The 16,857-nt window shown below is 39.7% G+C and overlaps 1 protein-coding gene across 2 annotated transcripts in view; it reads right to left on the bottom strand.

The window, feature by feature from the left end:
- LOC127580749 (inactive dipeptidyl peptidase 10-like) overlaps positions 1–16,857 on the bottom strand; it is a 547,404-nt gene that overhangs the window by 155,265 nt on the left and 375,282 nt on the right. The gene's annotated exons all lie outside the window — the stretch shown is intronic.

Genomic DNA, 16,857 nt, shown 5'->3' with positions numbered 1-16,857 from the left:
TCTGCTTTCTACAGGCAAGCCAATTCTGAATCCACACAACCAAGCTTCCCTGGATCCCATGCCCTCTGACCTTCTGAAGAAGCCTACCATGTGGAACCTTGTCAAATGCCTTACTAAAATCCATGTAGACCATATCTACTGCACTACCCTCATCAATCTGTCTGGTCACCTCCTCAAAGAAGGTTTGGAAATCAGGCTTGTGAGACATGATCTGCCTTTCACAAAGCCATGCTGGCTGTCCCTGATCAGATCATGATTCTCTAAATGCCCATAGATCCTGTCTCTAAGAATCATTTCCAACAGCTTGCCCACCACAGACGTAAAGCTCACTGGTCTATAATTCCCTGGACTATCCCTACTACCTTTTTTGAATGAGGGGACAACATTTGCCACCCTCCAATCCTCCAGTACCATTCCCGTGGACAACTTACACTGAATTCAAGATTCAAATGACAATACCAGTCTGGTTCACAATGAATTTTATTGAATCTAAGGAAAGGCATTAATAATTTAACAAAATTATATTTCAAAAGCTGTTACAATACGTGTTAAAATAGAATGCACACGTATTACCACTTCAGCCCTTGGTAGGAGGCTTAATAGTCTCTTGAGGATAGTTACACTATGAGAATGTCTCTTCCACACCCCTTTTAGGGGGTCTCACCCCTCCTACTCGCTCTTTGTGTCTTTCAGTGTTTTCTTCTTAACTCTGTTTATGTGCTTGATCTCAATATCTGATGACCCCTAATGTTATTCATGAAATTAAACATACTCATTCTCTCAGTTATCTAATTACAGGAAGTCATTCAATGCAAAAGGTAGCTAAAAGAGTGTCCCAATCAAATTAGCCACAGGCTCTTCCACACATGAAGTGACCTAATTTACATATCTTTGTTCCCTTGTATTTTCAGCTGGATGTCTAAAAGAGAAACAAAGGACTGTATATGCTGGAATCTAGATGAAAATCACAATGATGCTGGAGGAACACAGCAGGCTAGGCAGCATCTGTGGAGAAAAGCAGGCGGTCAATGCTTCGGGTCAGGACCCTTCTTCAGGACTGAAGATAGGAAAAAGGGAAGCCCAGAAGGAAAAACAGAGCAGTGATAGGTGGACAAAAGAAGGGTCTAAGAGGTATGTGAGTCAGAACAACTCAGGAATAGCAGATTGCAATGCAAACTTCAAAGATCAAATGTCTAATGTTCAGGGAGCAAGATGACACACCCTGGGAGTGGGCATCGGGATGGTAGGCAGCTGGACAGCACAATCACAGGTCTTGTGAATCCAACAGCAAGGTGGCAAGGCTTGGAGTGCTGTTAGTGATCATGTAGAGAGTGTAGAGAGATCACAGATCTTGGATATACTGTTTGGAGAGTGAGGAATGCTGTCAGTGGTGTGTGAAGCACTAAGAGTTTAGCATTGGGGTGAGGGGGGGAATAGGTGTCTAGATATCTGAGTTAGAGGTTGATCTCTAGACTGTGAATAGTGGTGATTATAAGGCACTCAGCAATAATTGCCTCAGGGAAAACCTGCAATGGGGACTGCCCATTCAATGTAGGAACAAAATGTAGGAGTATTCAACAGAATTCATCTAGTTATGACACATAACTTATTTGTCAAAATGATAATGGAAGTAGCAAGATAACATTCAGACATTGGCTGATAAGTGTGAAGTAACAATAGCAACATTGAGGCGATAGCCAGAGATTTTAACCATTTTCATTTATGCTTGACATTCAAAGGCACCATCATCACTGAGTCTCCATCATCAACAACCTGGGGTCACCATTGTGCTGAAATTTAATGGAAACAGACACACAAATGTTATGGCTCCAAGAGCAGTACATGGACTGGGAATCCATTGGTGAATGACTCATACTCTAAATCCTCCAAGTCTTTTCACCGTATTCAAGGCACAAGTCAGGAGTATAATAGAATTCACTCCACTGGATGAGTGGAGCCCCAAGAATACTGAAAAACCTCAACACCAAATAAGTCAAATCAGTCGACCCGATTGGCACCCCATCTTCCACCCCAGGTATTCGTTCTCTCCACCACGGGCGAACAGTGATTGCAGTGTATACAATCAAAAGTTTCTTGCCTAGACTATTCTAAAGGTATGTCCCACAGTTGTGACTCTAAGAAGGACATCAGCTGTATGGGAGCACCACTGTCTTCAGATTCCCCAGCAAGTTGCACTATCATATTTTTCTCCAGTTGCAGCAGCCAGAGCAGCAGAGGGGAGGAGCTATAGCAGTTTCCTTTAAAGTTGTGTGTTTGGCTAACTGTGTGGCAGCTCAGCCAATTGAAGGAAGGTAGGGTAAAGCAGAGTGGCTATCGTGAGAGTGGGTTAGTGTCGGATTGGAAATCTAAGGCTTTGGCTCAAGAGGCACAGGTGAATAGCAGGTAAGAAGAGGTAAGGATTTCTATAGTAGTTAAATAAAAAGACATCAGATTATAACTAATTAAAGTAAGGATGCAGGATCAAGTGATGCGTTGTAGCTGCATGATGTGGGAGCTGGTGGACCCCTTTGTGGTTCCTGGTGACCACATCTACAGCAAGTGTTGGTTGCTCGAGGAACTCAGGCTCAAAATTTATGGCCTTGAATCTGAGCTTCAAACACTACCATGCATTAGGGAGGGGGAGAGTTACCTAGATGCTGTGTTTCAGGAGGCAGTCACACCCATTAGATTAACTGCTTCAAATTTGATCTGTGGTGTGACTGCGAGAGGTAGTGCTGGAGGAGCCTCAGTCCTTGAGCTTGTCCAACAGGTCTGAGATTCTTGATCCCTGTGCGAATGAGAGTGGGGGCTGTAGGAAGGATGGGCAACTGAACCATAGCACTGTGGTGTAGGGAGCCATTCAAGAGGGGGCAGAGAAGAGAAGTGTAGCTGTGATTGGGGACAGTATAGTCAGGGGAATAGACACAATTCTCTGTTGCAAGAATCGAGAGACCTGAAGGCTGTGTTGCCTGCCTGGTGCCCAGGTTTGGGACATCTCATCTGACCTACAGAGGAATTTGGAATGGGAGGGAAAAGATTCAGTTGTCATGGTCCATGTGGGTACCAATGACATAGGTAGAACAAGGAAAAAGTTTCTGCTGACAGAGTTTGAACAGCTAGGGACTAAATTTAAAAAGCAGAATCAAAAAGGTAATAATCCCTGGATTGCTACATGAGCCATGTGCAAATTGGCAAAGGGTAAATAAGATCAGAGAGTTAAATGTGTGACTCAACAATTGGTGTGGGAGAAGTGAGTTTGAATTTGTGGGATATTGGCACCAGTATTGGGGAAGGAGGGAGCTGTTCTGATGGGACGGGCTCTACCTGAGCCATGCTGGGACCAGGGTCCTCCCGAATTGCAGAACTAGGGCTGTAGATAGGGTTTTAAATTTAATAGTAGGGGGGTGTGTTCAACAGATTGGAAAAGTATGGATAAAGTAAAAAGGAAAGAGAGAGCAGGAGAGGTTACTGAAATATCCAGAATAAAGTATAAGACAGAAAGTTTACAAAGCGATAAGAATTTAACTTCAGGCAACATGGAGACAAATTTGAGAAGAAGGGTGCTGAATACAGGACTGAAAGTGTTATATTTGAATGCACACAGTTTTACAAAATAAGGTAGATGAGCTCATAGCGCAGTTAGAAATTGGCAGATATGATGTTGTGGGCATCAGAGAGTCGTGTTTGAAAGAAAGATCACAGCTGGGAGTTAAACATTCAAGGATACACATCCTATCAAAAAGACAGGCTGGTGGGCAAAGGGCGTGGGGTGGCTCTGTTTGTAAAAAATGAAATCAAATCCTTAGGAAGAAGTGACATAGGATCAGGAGATGTAGAATTCTTGTGCGTTAGAGTTAAGAAACTGCAAGGGTAAAAGACCCGGATGGGAATTATATGCAGGCCTCTGAATAGTAGCCAGGATGTGGGGTACAAATTACAACAGGAGATAGAAAAGGCATGTAAAAAGGGCAATGTTATGGTGGTCATGGGGGATTTCAATCTGCAAGTAGATAGGGAAAATCAGGTTGGTACTGAATTCTAAGAGAAGGAATTTGTAGAACGCCTATGAGATGGCTTTTTAGAGCAGCATTTGTTCAAGCCCACTCGGGAAAAGGCAATTTTGGATTGGTGTTGTGCAATGAACCAGATTTGATTAGGGAGCTTAAGGTAAAGGAACCCATAGGAGTCAGTGATCATAATGTGATAGAATTTACCATGAAGTTTAAAAGGAAGAAGCTAAAATTGGATGAGTTGATATTGCAGTTGAGTAAAGGTAACTACAGAGGCATGAGAGAGGAGCTGGCCAAAGCTGATTGGAAGGGGACCCTGGCAGGGATGACAAGAGTTTCTGTGAGTAATTTGGAAGATGCAGGATCAGTTTATCCTGAAGAAGAAGCATTCTAAAGGGAGGATGAGGCAACTGTGGCTGACAAGGGAAGTCAAAGACACCATAAAAGCAAAAGAGAGAGCATAAAATATTGCAAAAATTAGTGGGAAGCTAGAGGGTTGGGAAGCTTTTGAAAACCAACAAGGCAACTAAAAAAAGCAATAAAGGGAGAAAAGATGAATTATGAAGGTCAGCTAGCCAATAGTATAAAAGAGGATACCAAAAGCTTTTTCAGATATATAAAGAGTAAAAGAGGCAAGAGTAGACATCAGACCACTGGAAAATGATGCTGGAGAGATAGTAATGGGGAAAAAAGAAATGGCGAACCAACAGAATAAGTATTTTGCATCAGTCTTCTCCGTGGAAGACACAAGCAACATGCCGGAAATTTGAGAGAGTCAGGGGGCAGAAGTGAATGTAGTCGCTTAGGAGAAGGTGCTTGGTAAACTGAAAGGTCTAAAGGTAGATAAATCACCCAGTAGATATGGACTCCACCCTAGGGTTCTGAAAGAGGTAGCTGAAGAGATTGTGGGGGTATTAGTAGTAATCTTTCAAGAATCACTAGAATCAGGAATGGGTTCAGAGGACTGGAAAATTACAAATGTCAGTTCACACTTTAAGAAGGGAGGGAGGCAAAAGACAAGAAATTATAGGCCAGTTAGCCTGACTTCGGTGGTTGGTAAGATTTTAGAGACCATTATTAAGGATGAGCTTTCAGGGTACTTGGAAGCTCATGATAAAATAGGCCGGAGTCAGCATGGTTTTCTTAAGGGGAGATCTTGCCTAACAAATCTCTGGAATTTCTTTTAGGAAGTAACAGGCAGGATAGACAAAGGAGAGTCAGTGGATATTGTTTACTTGGATTTTCAGAAGACCCTTGACAATGTGCCACATATGAGGCTGCTAAACAAGAAAAGAGCCCATGGTATTACAGGAAAAGTACCAGCATGGGTAGAAGGATGGCTGACTGGCAGAAGGCAAAGAGTGGGAATAAATGGGCCTTTTTTGGTTGCCTGCTTGTGACTAGTGGTGTTCCGAAGGGGTCGGTGTTGGGTCCGCTACTTTTCATGTTATATGTTAATGATCTGGATGACAGAATTGAGGGCTTTGTGGACAAGTTTTTGGATGATACAAATAAAGGTGGAGGGGCAGGTAGTGTTGAGGAAGCAGGGAGTCTGCAGAAGGACTTGGACAGGTTGGGAGAATGGTCAAAGATGTGGCAGATGCAATACAGTGCAGGGAAATGTATGGTCATGCACTTTGGTAGAAGGAATAAAGGTGTAGACTATTTTCTAAATGGGGAGTGAATTCAGAAATTGGAGTTGCAAAGGGATTTGAGAGTCCTCGTGCAAGATTCCCTAAAGGTTAACTTGCAGGTTGAGTCAGTAGCAAGGAAGGCAAATGTAATGTTAGCATTTATTTCAAGTGGGTTAGAACATAAAAGCAAGAATATAATGCTGAGGCTTTATAAGATATCGGTCAGACCACATCTGGAGTTTTGTGAGCAGTTTTGGACCCCATATCTGAGGAAGGATGTGTTGGCATTGGAGAGGATCCAGAGGAGGTTTACAAGAATGATCCTGGGAATGAAAGGGTTAATATATGAGGAGCATTTGATGCCTCTGGGCCTGTACTCACTGGGGTTTACAAGGACGGTGGGTGGGGGGCTGGGGGAGGGATCTCATTGAAACCTACTGAATATTGAAAGGTCTCAAATGAGTGGATACGGAGAGGATGTTTCCAGTAGTGGGAGAGTCTAGGACCAAAGGGCACAGCCTCAGAATATAAGGAGGAATTTCTTTCACCAGAGGGTGGTGAATCTGTGGAATTCATTGCCACAGACAGCTATGGAGGCCAAGTCATTGGGTATATTTAAAGTGAAAGTTGATGGGTTCTTGATTAGTAAGGGCGTGAAAGGTTATGGGAGAAGGCAGGAGAACATGGTTAAGTGGGAAAAATAAACCAGCCATGATTGAATGGCGGAGCAGACTTGAATGGCCAAATGGTCGAAAGCAGACTTGAAGCTCCTATATCTTATGTTTTGGAAATATTTTGCTGTTCCTTCATCATCCCTGGTTCTAAGTCCTGGAATCCTACATCCAATAGCATTGTGGGAGTACTTTCACTAATAGATTTAAGGAAATAGCTCTCAAGCACCACCCTCTCAAGGGAAGTAATGGAATGGCAATAAATGCTGGCTTTGGCAATGACATCACATCCATTAATGAATATAAAAACTGAAATGGTCGATACTGACTCTTTCATACTTCTGGATTTCATGATTGTATCATCTTTCAAGGCATACTCATAGCATGCATAAATTGAACGGTTTGCATGCAGAAAAATATGACTCATTCTCACCTATTTACAGTGTTTAATAATTCCTTACTGACTTCAGCATTTCTATTTCTCACTTACTGGAGTCTGAAATCACTGTTTTATAAGTAGAAACCCATTCTTGAATAAATGGAATGTGATAAGTATGGAGCACTTTTTGTGGGAAATGCTAGTAGATGTTCACTACTCCAAGGATATTTGCATCTTCAAAAGCTGATGAACCAGCATTTGTCATTAGTCAGATTAAAACAAATTTTAATTTACTAAACAAAAGCAAATGCTATAAATCTGACATGAAAAATTAAACTGCTGGATATCTAAACTGAAAAAAAATCTGCGGGAAATACACAGCAGATCATCTATGCAAAGATTTTCTCTCTCTACGCATGAAGCCTAACCTACTAAGTATTTCCAACCATTTATGTTCTTGTTTGGAAATTGTTGAATTTTTGTACAGGTTAGTGTTTGAGGTACAACAACATGGAGAGTGTCATTCAGAGAAATGAAATTTAGAAGCTCAGGGCTTTCAGTCAATGAATTGGGCATCAGAGAGGGAATGATGCTTGAGAAGGCTGACTTTAATATGGAGAGCTGTGACTTGGCACCTGGACAAATTGATCGTGCTGTTATTAAATGTAGAACGGACCATTCAAATTTCTTTGAGTTTTTTTTTTCTAAAATTATGGACACTACAGAGGGACAAGCAATCTTTTAGCATTCATTTTCTGCTTTGTCCGTCAACAAAGATTACTTATTTACAGAAAATGAATACAAGATACTGAAATAAGTAATTACACTGAAAGTATGGTGGCACATCAACCTACAAGTTAACCTGCGGACATATCCAATGTTCTTTCATTTGGTTGGAAGAAAGGAAATGTTAATGAAAGTCTGACATGGAATATAGCTCTTGAAGTCATAAGAGCTTTTTATGAGCTCATGTATGAATTTTGTAAGATGAATATTTCACTTAGAAACATCCCCCAAGATTTAATGCTTGTGTGAAATATGGTTGACTGACATACTTGTCGAAGACCCTGGTCTAGCTGCCCTTAAATACCTTGTCTAAGTGTTTGGTGTTTATGAACAGTGCAGACAGTGAATGTGATGCACTTTACAGAGGTTCTCCTGATCATCTGTTGTAACTTTCTCAGAAGTGCTGCAGAACCCTTGGGGAAATCACATGAACAATGTTTATGACATTTTTCCAGTATTCCTACCACTCTTCAAATGAAGGTACCACAGACTATTAAGTGGAAAGAACCTCTATAGAAATTCTCCTTTGTAGGTCTGTAGGCTATTAAATTATGGTGGGGCAGTGGCGGGGGGGGGGGGGGGAATGTAAGTCAGGGCAACAGTAATTTTTCAGTGGGATTTATTGAACCATATATTATTAACTTGTTTAACCCAAAGGTGCAAGGGGCAAATGTAATGTTCCATTTGCTGCCAGAGTAAGGTTAGCTAATCAGTGTAAACTCAAGATAGAACCCGGAATTCTTCAGGGGTTGGATGATTCAGTTTCGTGCTGTTAAAACATTCATTCAGCTGAACTGCATTTAGCATATTTCTTCCAGACTCTGAAATAGGAAGTGAATGTTTTCCAGATTTTGTGACTGTTCTAGTGGAAGTGATTTTTGCAGTTATGTACATGTGGGAGAATGCAATCTTCACAGGGGATCTTTCGTTTTTCTAGGTTAGACTGACCTTTTCAGAAAAAAAAAGCAATTACGTTTCTGTACTATTTGAGTCCAAACATTTTTCTTCTAATGTCATTCACAGCCACAATCTTGCAAAGGAATTCAAAAACAGCCACTTTGCAGAAGCCTATCTACAGTGAAACAGACAACTGCTTCATGATGCTAATCTTTGTGAAGCCTATGATTCTGACTCTCATCAATTCAATCTAAGAAATCATGAAGCACAACTTACTGTGGATTTTAGGCATGACATATAGATGCATTTTATGAATAGATGTAACATCTCCACTATGTATGCTTCAAAGTATCTCCACTGAAGCATCATCTTTAAAATTAAACTATGATTTGTAATGGAAAATAACGTCAAACAGCAGAAACTGAAAGACTGATGCATCCAATCATCCTTTGTAGCTTGAGGCTCGTCTGACTTCTACAGCAGCACATGAGTGCTGGCTCCCATGACAGGTTAGACAGAGAACCACTAATAACACACTGATACCTCATTTTATGACTGGTGGTACAATGGGTTAGATAATGTCCTTTCACCTCTGGGACCTGGATTTGAATTCAGTCCAGACAGATTGGATAAAAAGCTTTTCCTTTACTTCAGAATTTTATGCAGTTCCCAGCTGACACCAGTCCAGGATACAAAACTGCCCATTATTTGAGACTAATTGGACAGATTGACTCAGGGAGACCCTGATTTGTCTGTTAAAACAAAGAGAGTTGTCACAATGGAGGTAAGGGGTTGGGACAGAAGTTGTCATAAAGATGTACTGGATGATCAAGATGAGACCATTGGATTTTTGAAAATGAAATGGCAAGGCTACAGAAATGAACAGATCCAAGATAAATTCACTTTACAGAAACACACAGAAATGAGATATGTTGGGCTTTGTTCTTTTCGTGTACTAATGCAGGTTTAGGACATTTAGCTGGAGGCATACTACGTGGAAAGAAAAGTCTATAATGATTCCTTTTCTTTCTTTTCCTCATTGCTGAAAACAAAATGTTTTTATAATTATATCGTATTCTATGAGAACTACTACAGGAGAGCAGACATAACAGGTCTATGTCAGTGTTCATTTTCTAAGAGAGTATATTCCCTCCTTATTTCATCTGACTGTATTACCATAACCTTCTAAATTTCAATGATTTGTTAGACCTGCCAGCTTAAACATCCTGCTCTTGTATGAATTTCTGGCCTGGGTGGATTTGCATTGGGCGTTCCTTCTTCCTGTTGTCTCATTTGTGGATAAATCCTCAATTTGAACACTCAGATCTATCTCTTTATTAAGTATATAGCTCTTGCTGCCTGTAGCCATAGGCAAGAACAATTATAAATTTACAGAATTCTTTGCATGTGGTTCTATTTATGGGTGTTTTCTTAATGCAGTAGGAAAATAACTCTATCCCAGTTGAAAGCTTTAGTGAAGATATCTCATTTGTGTGTGTGCTTATTAAAAGTGAATTTACAATGCATGGACCTTCAATACATTGTCTTCACCTAAGTACAGCTGAATGTAAATGAATTATGAGCCCCAGGGCTTGCTTTAAATACCTTGGTATTGTGCATGTATCCATACAGTTGGCATTTATTTTTACTGAACAATATATTTTACATGTATTATTTATGTATTTTCTATCAATATATTGTTTCATTATTCCTTTTGCTAATCTGTTTTCATTTTCTAGGTCTGTTAATAGTGCAATAAATTACATTTTTTTCTTACCAAGTAATTCAGTCCGCATTTTAAACATGAAATTTCCATGACAAAATCCTTTGTATGCTGGAGCTGTCATAAGATTAACTGCAATTTGAAAAAAAGGCGAACTCGAGTAGTATGTGACCTTATCAAGAATTACCCATTGGAATGCAAGAAGCTTTTAAACTCTGCCCAGCAGCCACAAGCTGTTACTATTACAGCAATTTTACATAATGAATGGCTTATAAATGTATAGAAGTACCAAATAACAAAGCTGAATGATTTGACTTAGGAGCCATGCATCAGATATTCCAGTACAATTTAACTATTGCATATTTATTCCTTGCTCTGACTTTTGCATAATTTTGAGAAAGTGGAAGGGTTGAAAACATCTTATCATAATATACAATATTTCTCACATCTTAAATTATGCCACCTTTTATTCCACTATTTCTGTGTAAATTCAAGTACAACTACTTGCCACACTGTGAGAATGAAGAAATTATGCATGTTTGTGCAGTACAGAGTAAAGCTATTGGATTATGTCTCTAAACAATTGCAGAAAGTGACAATAACACTTGACATGTTTCCAGGCAAAAATATGCATTTTTTCTTCCATGCTATTTCTGTTAGCACTATCTACAATGGTTCTAGCACACAGATAAATGTGTCAAAAATCTCACTGCTGAAAAAAAATCAAGATTTAAAATAATCGGTTGTATGTTTGAAAATTTATTTATCATTTTTTGAGAAGAATGACATATAAGGCAATTATAACATCTTATTACATCCATCTCACGATCAAAATCTATTGAAACATACTTTTAAAATGATTAACTTTGCTCTTAAAAGGCATTACATTGTGATCCTTGATATATTAGTAGAAACTCGAGAAACAAATGGGCTGACTCCTTTCCTTTCACTGTCATAAATAAAAATACTTAAAATGTCTTTTTATTTGGTGGGAGTTGTCAATTTCATAATGTGATGGTTCATGTACATACATGGCTAACCTTTTCTCCTTGCCCCAGGCTCTTGTCAATCACAGAGCCATAAACAAGGGCCATGTGGGAGCAGCCAAACTAAACACACTCTCCTATACTGAAAATGATTGCCTTTGAGAAGACTTTGAATGAATTTGCATGTTATAAACGGTAAACTTTGTTACCACTGCTAAGGGGGGAATTAATGCCTAGAAATCCCAGGACACCCTGAAGGATGCACTGCTTTGATGTTAATGCATTGGAGTAGCAATCATTTTGGTCACTGGCACAGGGCATGGCAGATGACTGAGGCATTGCGTATTGCACATTGCCTGGTACTCTTCTCCCATGGCTGGGCTTGAAAGTTTGGCCATAAACCCAGGTGTACCTGTGGTTGGGGGAGGGTGGGATTGAGCTCGTCAGAGACACCAGGGAGGGAGGATGGACAGCAATATTGAGTGTGATGGATATCGAGGAGTTGATTTAGATTTTCTTTAATGTTTTTTGAGTTTCTTTCAATGTGCAAGTATTTTATCCTGATTTTAAAATTTTGAAATTTATAATTTTAATAACTTAAAAATGTTTTGAATGCTTCTGTTGTCAGGAATACTCAAAGACATTCTTTGTGTTTTGACAGCTTTGACTCATGGGAGATTGGCTCAGATGTTAGTACGTGGGCCATGTTTATTCTGCCATGTCACCTCACACCACCCTGCCTGATTCCATTACGGTAGAGGAAGGCTTCACTGCAATGGAAGGAGCTGATATATCCCCATTGAGGGAACTGCAGATTACATATTCTGGAACAGTCATGAAATTAGTTCCATAAAAACCTATTGATCCGAAGTACTAAATCTTTGTCTCTATACAGATATTCCTTGACCTCCAGCTGTTTCCAGTATTTTAGCTGTGAGATCTTCTGGAAAAGTAAACAATGGCCGTAATATTGTTAATCATTCTGATCTGGTAGGTGCATGCCATGTCTGCATTGAGATCTTTAAAACTCCTTTCAGTTGCCATAGGGCATACCATCGTGCAGAGGAGCTTGAATAGTGACTATGGATATTATGGCACCAAAGGAAAACCAGCATTTCTGTAGAATTGTGTTGGATTCTCTTTTTCTTCATTTTGGTTAGTGATGAATTCATCGACCTACTGAATAATATATCTGTGATTTCTCTGATAAATCCCTGGGCAGAAAGCTGACTGACACTGCAGAGGTTCCCAGTGGTAGTCTGGAGGAGGCCTGATGCATAAAAATTGAGCACCACTTTGACCTTGACTGCCCACAGTGTAAATAGCGGAATGATCTCTGGATGATCGTCAATGGATTTTGAAACCAAGCACAATATAAAACAAATGTTTGACTCGAACTGCTATGCTCCCTACAGATGTGGTTGCGTTGTGGGGGTGGGGATAGGGTTGGGGGGCTAAGAAAGGAGCAATGTGATTTTAAGATTAACTCCAGAGGGAACGTAATGGACATCCCCATTTGATAGTAAAGCTTTGTAATTCATCTTTATTCCTTATTTAAAGTTGCCATAAATTTACAAAATACCGTTTCTTTATGCTGCTTGATCCTCAATCTCTGTCTGAAGTATAAAGTCTGAATCAAAATTTTGACATGGACATGTGACATTTTAAATATTGCATGAAAAATATTGTTAAAGGTTTTTACACTTTATTTACATTTGCACTTTCGAATGTCAAATAGAGTCAAGGAGAGATATTAATAACACTGCATCATAGAGTCGTGAGTTAATTAATATACAATATAAATGATGAAACAATTTAATTGGGACTATTTTCAGCTACATATATATTGTAATATTAGCAGTTAATATGAACATCCTAGCACATACATTGTTTGAAATAAAAGTTCGGAAAAAATTCTACGTAATTGATAGTAGGCAATTCATAAATATTACAATGCTCAGTGATCATTAAAGTTCAACATTTTTCTGCCTGGGTTACAAAACAGTTAAAAGTGAAAAGTTGCTTCATAACCTTCACTGCACATTGGAGAGAATTATTTAAAGCAATCATTATAACTTGATCAGTTCTCTATAAAAAAAATAGCTGATTTGAATAAAAATTCACCTCTCTCTGCAACTGGTTTCCTGCTTTAATCCAAATTTCCAGCTTCCCCCCTTTTTTACCTGCTCTTTCTGGCACTGCTTTTCTGTCTACTTTTACGAGTGTTTCACATAATTATGTCTGGATCTTGTACTTTAAATGATACCAAAATTATCCATGTTCCCCATTACTACATTGTGAAAAAAAAGTTTTAGACTTTCCATGCGTAGGTAGCTTAATGCAGAAACCCTGAAGTCACCGTCAATAATCTAGTCCTCTTCCACAAGCTATTCAACTGTTGCTTCACTACTGGGTAAAGACCTGAACCTGGGAAGATGGGAGGGAAGGTTGGAATGAAAGGCTCAGGATCAGAGGAACTGGGGTTCAACATGTGAAGCAGACAGTGAATGGCAATAAAATAAGAGGCAGGTTGAAAAAGAGAGTCATAACAGGAGGGAGTGGGGAAGATGGGATTAGATAATGAACAAGAAAACACATCATTAAGAACCTAATCAAAGTTCAATGACTGTGTTGTCACTGCCTTGCTGGTTTAAAAAAATAACCTTGATTGTTAGTGACTCATCTGGTTTTAGAAACTGAAGAGGAGGAGGACCTGGATTGGGAGAAGGACATTGTGGAGGAAAGAAGATGAACCCAGATTATTAAAAAGCTGCAGAAAATATAGTTCCGGAAGGGGAGGCTTGAAACTGATGGATGCTGAGCTTCTCATGCTGATGATGACAAAGGAGAAAGAACAGATAATGAGCAACTAAATTTTGTGCCTGCCTGTCTTCTGCTGAAAGATGTCATCATCAGTCATTATAAAACACTCCAGCTGTACATAGCAGCAAAGTGGTGAGGGAGGTCACAATGAGTTTAAGTTTCAGCTCACTTTTATTCTGTACTGTAACTGGAGTTAGTAAACCAATTACAATTCGAGTGTTGTTTTGAGCAGTATGTTCATCCAGTTTCCAACTTTAGTAAAATGTGGTTTATATTCAACAATTGGTTAAGATCTGATTTTGCAACTGGTTGATCCCAGTGAGAACACAAGTTGGGAAATAATCGGTCCTCAGTCTAATTTGCAAATCTCATTAATTTTCAACAAATGCCTTTCTTAACTGGCAGTAGCTATTCATTTTAGCTCTGCAAGCTCTGTGGGATTGGTGTACGTTTTTGAGAGCACAGAGACTGCCATCTACAAGTAGGCAGATAGGGGCCTCAAGATTCCGAGTGTCCAAGGCACATTACAATTCCATCATTATTCTGAATGTTCCTAGATCATGTGAATCTCTCCATAATATTGGCTTGTTCCAAAATCCTTCTTAATGATTCCATATCCCAGTTCTCCCTCCAATGCCCAAGACCGGGGATTTCCACTAACAACCCTCTTCTTTCCAATTGTCCCAGACTCTGATAACCTATTGTCAAAAAACATTTAATCAAAATGCCTCTTCATTATGTTAGATTTAAAAGCCATCCTTGAAGTTGATGTGGCAGTGATCCTGGCAAACTTCTTATGCGTTCACTCTGGACTGAGAATAACTTCCTCCCACCTCACGTTTGTGGGTTCTGAAGTGATTGACGAGGCCGATGTGGGAACTGCTGTCTCTTCTATAGATGGGGCAGGAGGAACCTGCTGAGGTAAACAGGTGGGTAGCTTTTGAGGTGATGGGCTCCTTCTGCCATTAATGCATTGTTTTTTGTATGGTCCCCATGCAAAGACTCAAGGTTCTTAATGCCATCCTGAAAATGTTCCTTCTCCACTTCATGTTGACATGGACCAGGGATTCTTCTGAGTCAGTGGGTATGTTGCATTCTTTTAAGGAAACTTTTGAACATACTCTTGAATCTTTTTCTATATCTACCTGATAATCATTTTTTGGCAGAGCTTGCAACAGAAAGTCTGATTCAGATGTCTGTTGTTAGGTATGTGAATAGTGTTGCCTGCCTAACATAGCAGACTGAGTGGAAGTAGAACCGCAATACTGGGAATAGTGGCCCAGGAGAAATAATGTTGGTAATATCTTTCCAGTTACTTGAGATGATTGCCTTAGGTTGTCTAAGTCTCAGCAGCATATAGGAGGCAGGGATCACTGCTGCCCAGTAGACCATGAGATTATTGCCAGGTTTGATATCTTAGTCATCAAACAATATTTTTCTCAATCGACCAAATACTTCACTGGCGCATTGAAGGTAGTATCTATCTTTGCTGAGAGGTGACACTCAAGATATGAAAAGTGGCTCAAGTCTTCCAGGGTCTTGCTGTGAACCTTTATTGTTGGAAGGTGCTATTGTACAGAGGAGAACTTTACTAGATGATCTTTGTCTTCCAGATGTCCAGTGTGAAGTCTATCCTTTTATTTGCTTTGTGAATAAATTGGCAATCACTTGGAATTTGAACTCTGAGTGCAAACGAAAAATGTGGTCTATATTGCTGCTTGACCACTAAGTGAGCTTGGTTCTGGAGTGTGGTCCACTACTGCATTTCTCATTAAGGTTAGAATTATCTTAGGGTAAGTTCGTTGGAAGTGAGATGCAGAATTGTGTTGAGAAAGACTGGAAAAAGTGTTGTGGTAATGATGCAACCTTGTTTGATACTGACCTTCACTGAAATTGGCTCCATTGTAGACGCATTGGTTAGGGTCCTGGTATGCCATAAGGAAGCAAACATAAAATGGAGACAAATTACTGTGAGCAGCAAGTTTAAGATTATTCTGCAATCCTTCCTAGTTGATAGGGTCAAATTCTTTAAAGAGCCTGGAAGCAGCCACATACAGTGGTTGGTGCTGCTCCCTGAATCTCTCTTGCCTCTGGAATGACAAAATCCACGTTGCAAATTGGGAGTAGCTCCTGAGCCACCAGAAGAAGACAGTTGAGGAGGTTCTAGTGATGACTTTTCCTGTGGCAGACAGCAGTCAGAAATTTGCTTTCTTGAAGATTGTCTTGATTACATATTCTCTCTGGTCACCTGGTATATCCTCCACATGTGGATAATGAGATTTTGAATTTATGACTGAAGACCTTTACTGTCAAGTTTCAGAACTTTACAAGTGCTTAAGGAAAGCTCTTGTTTTTGGTTAGGATATGGCCTTTTTGACTTCATTTGAGGCAGCAAGCCTGGATTGAATAGACTACTGTGAGATAGAGTCAAGGGCACTCACATCAAAACAGTTTCACAGTGGAAGATCTACTAGGAGATGGGTGGTGATTCCATCTCTATCCTTAATAAGTTCTAGCTAATATTGAGATGGACACTATAACTCTAACAAAACTGGAGTCTCATTATAAACATAAAGATAGCAAGTCCATTAATCACCAATCACTATGCGATGACCTCAGGGTAAAACTTAAGCTCAGAGGACCAACAATAAATCATCAGCTCAGAGGAACCGACAAGAGGAAATGGAACTCTCTTGGATGATCTCAAACATTGAAGATATGTGAATAATGCTCTCCCTCCACTGATTCCACATGAGAAATGGCAAGAGAGACTGAACAGTGCTTATTAATATTTATTTATTTGCCAACTAGAAGGAGGTGAGAGGGCTGAAGGTCGCAATAGAATTTGGTTAGACTTCTTGACCAATAATCCAAAGTATTATTACCACTAACCAATCATTGTAGTCTGAAGCTTAACTCTAACAGGAGTTTTCAACATTTAATTAATC

The sequence above is a fragment of the Pristis pectinata genome, chromosome 1 (genome assembly GCF_009764475.1).
Source record: "Pristis pectinata isolate sPriPec2 chromosome 1, sPriPec2.1.pri, whole genome shotgun sequence".
Taxonomy (NCBI): Eukaryota; Metazoa; Chordata; class Chondrichthyes; order Rhinopristiformes; family Pristidae; genus Pristis; species Pristis pectinata.
Note: the sequence above shows the minus strand (reverse complement) of the source record. Positions and strands in the feature narration are given on the sequence as shown.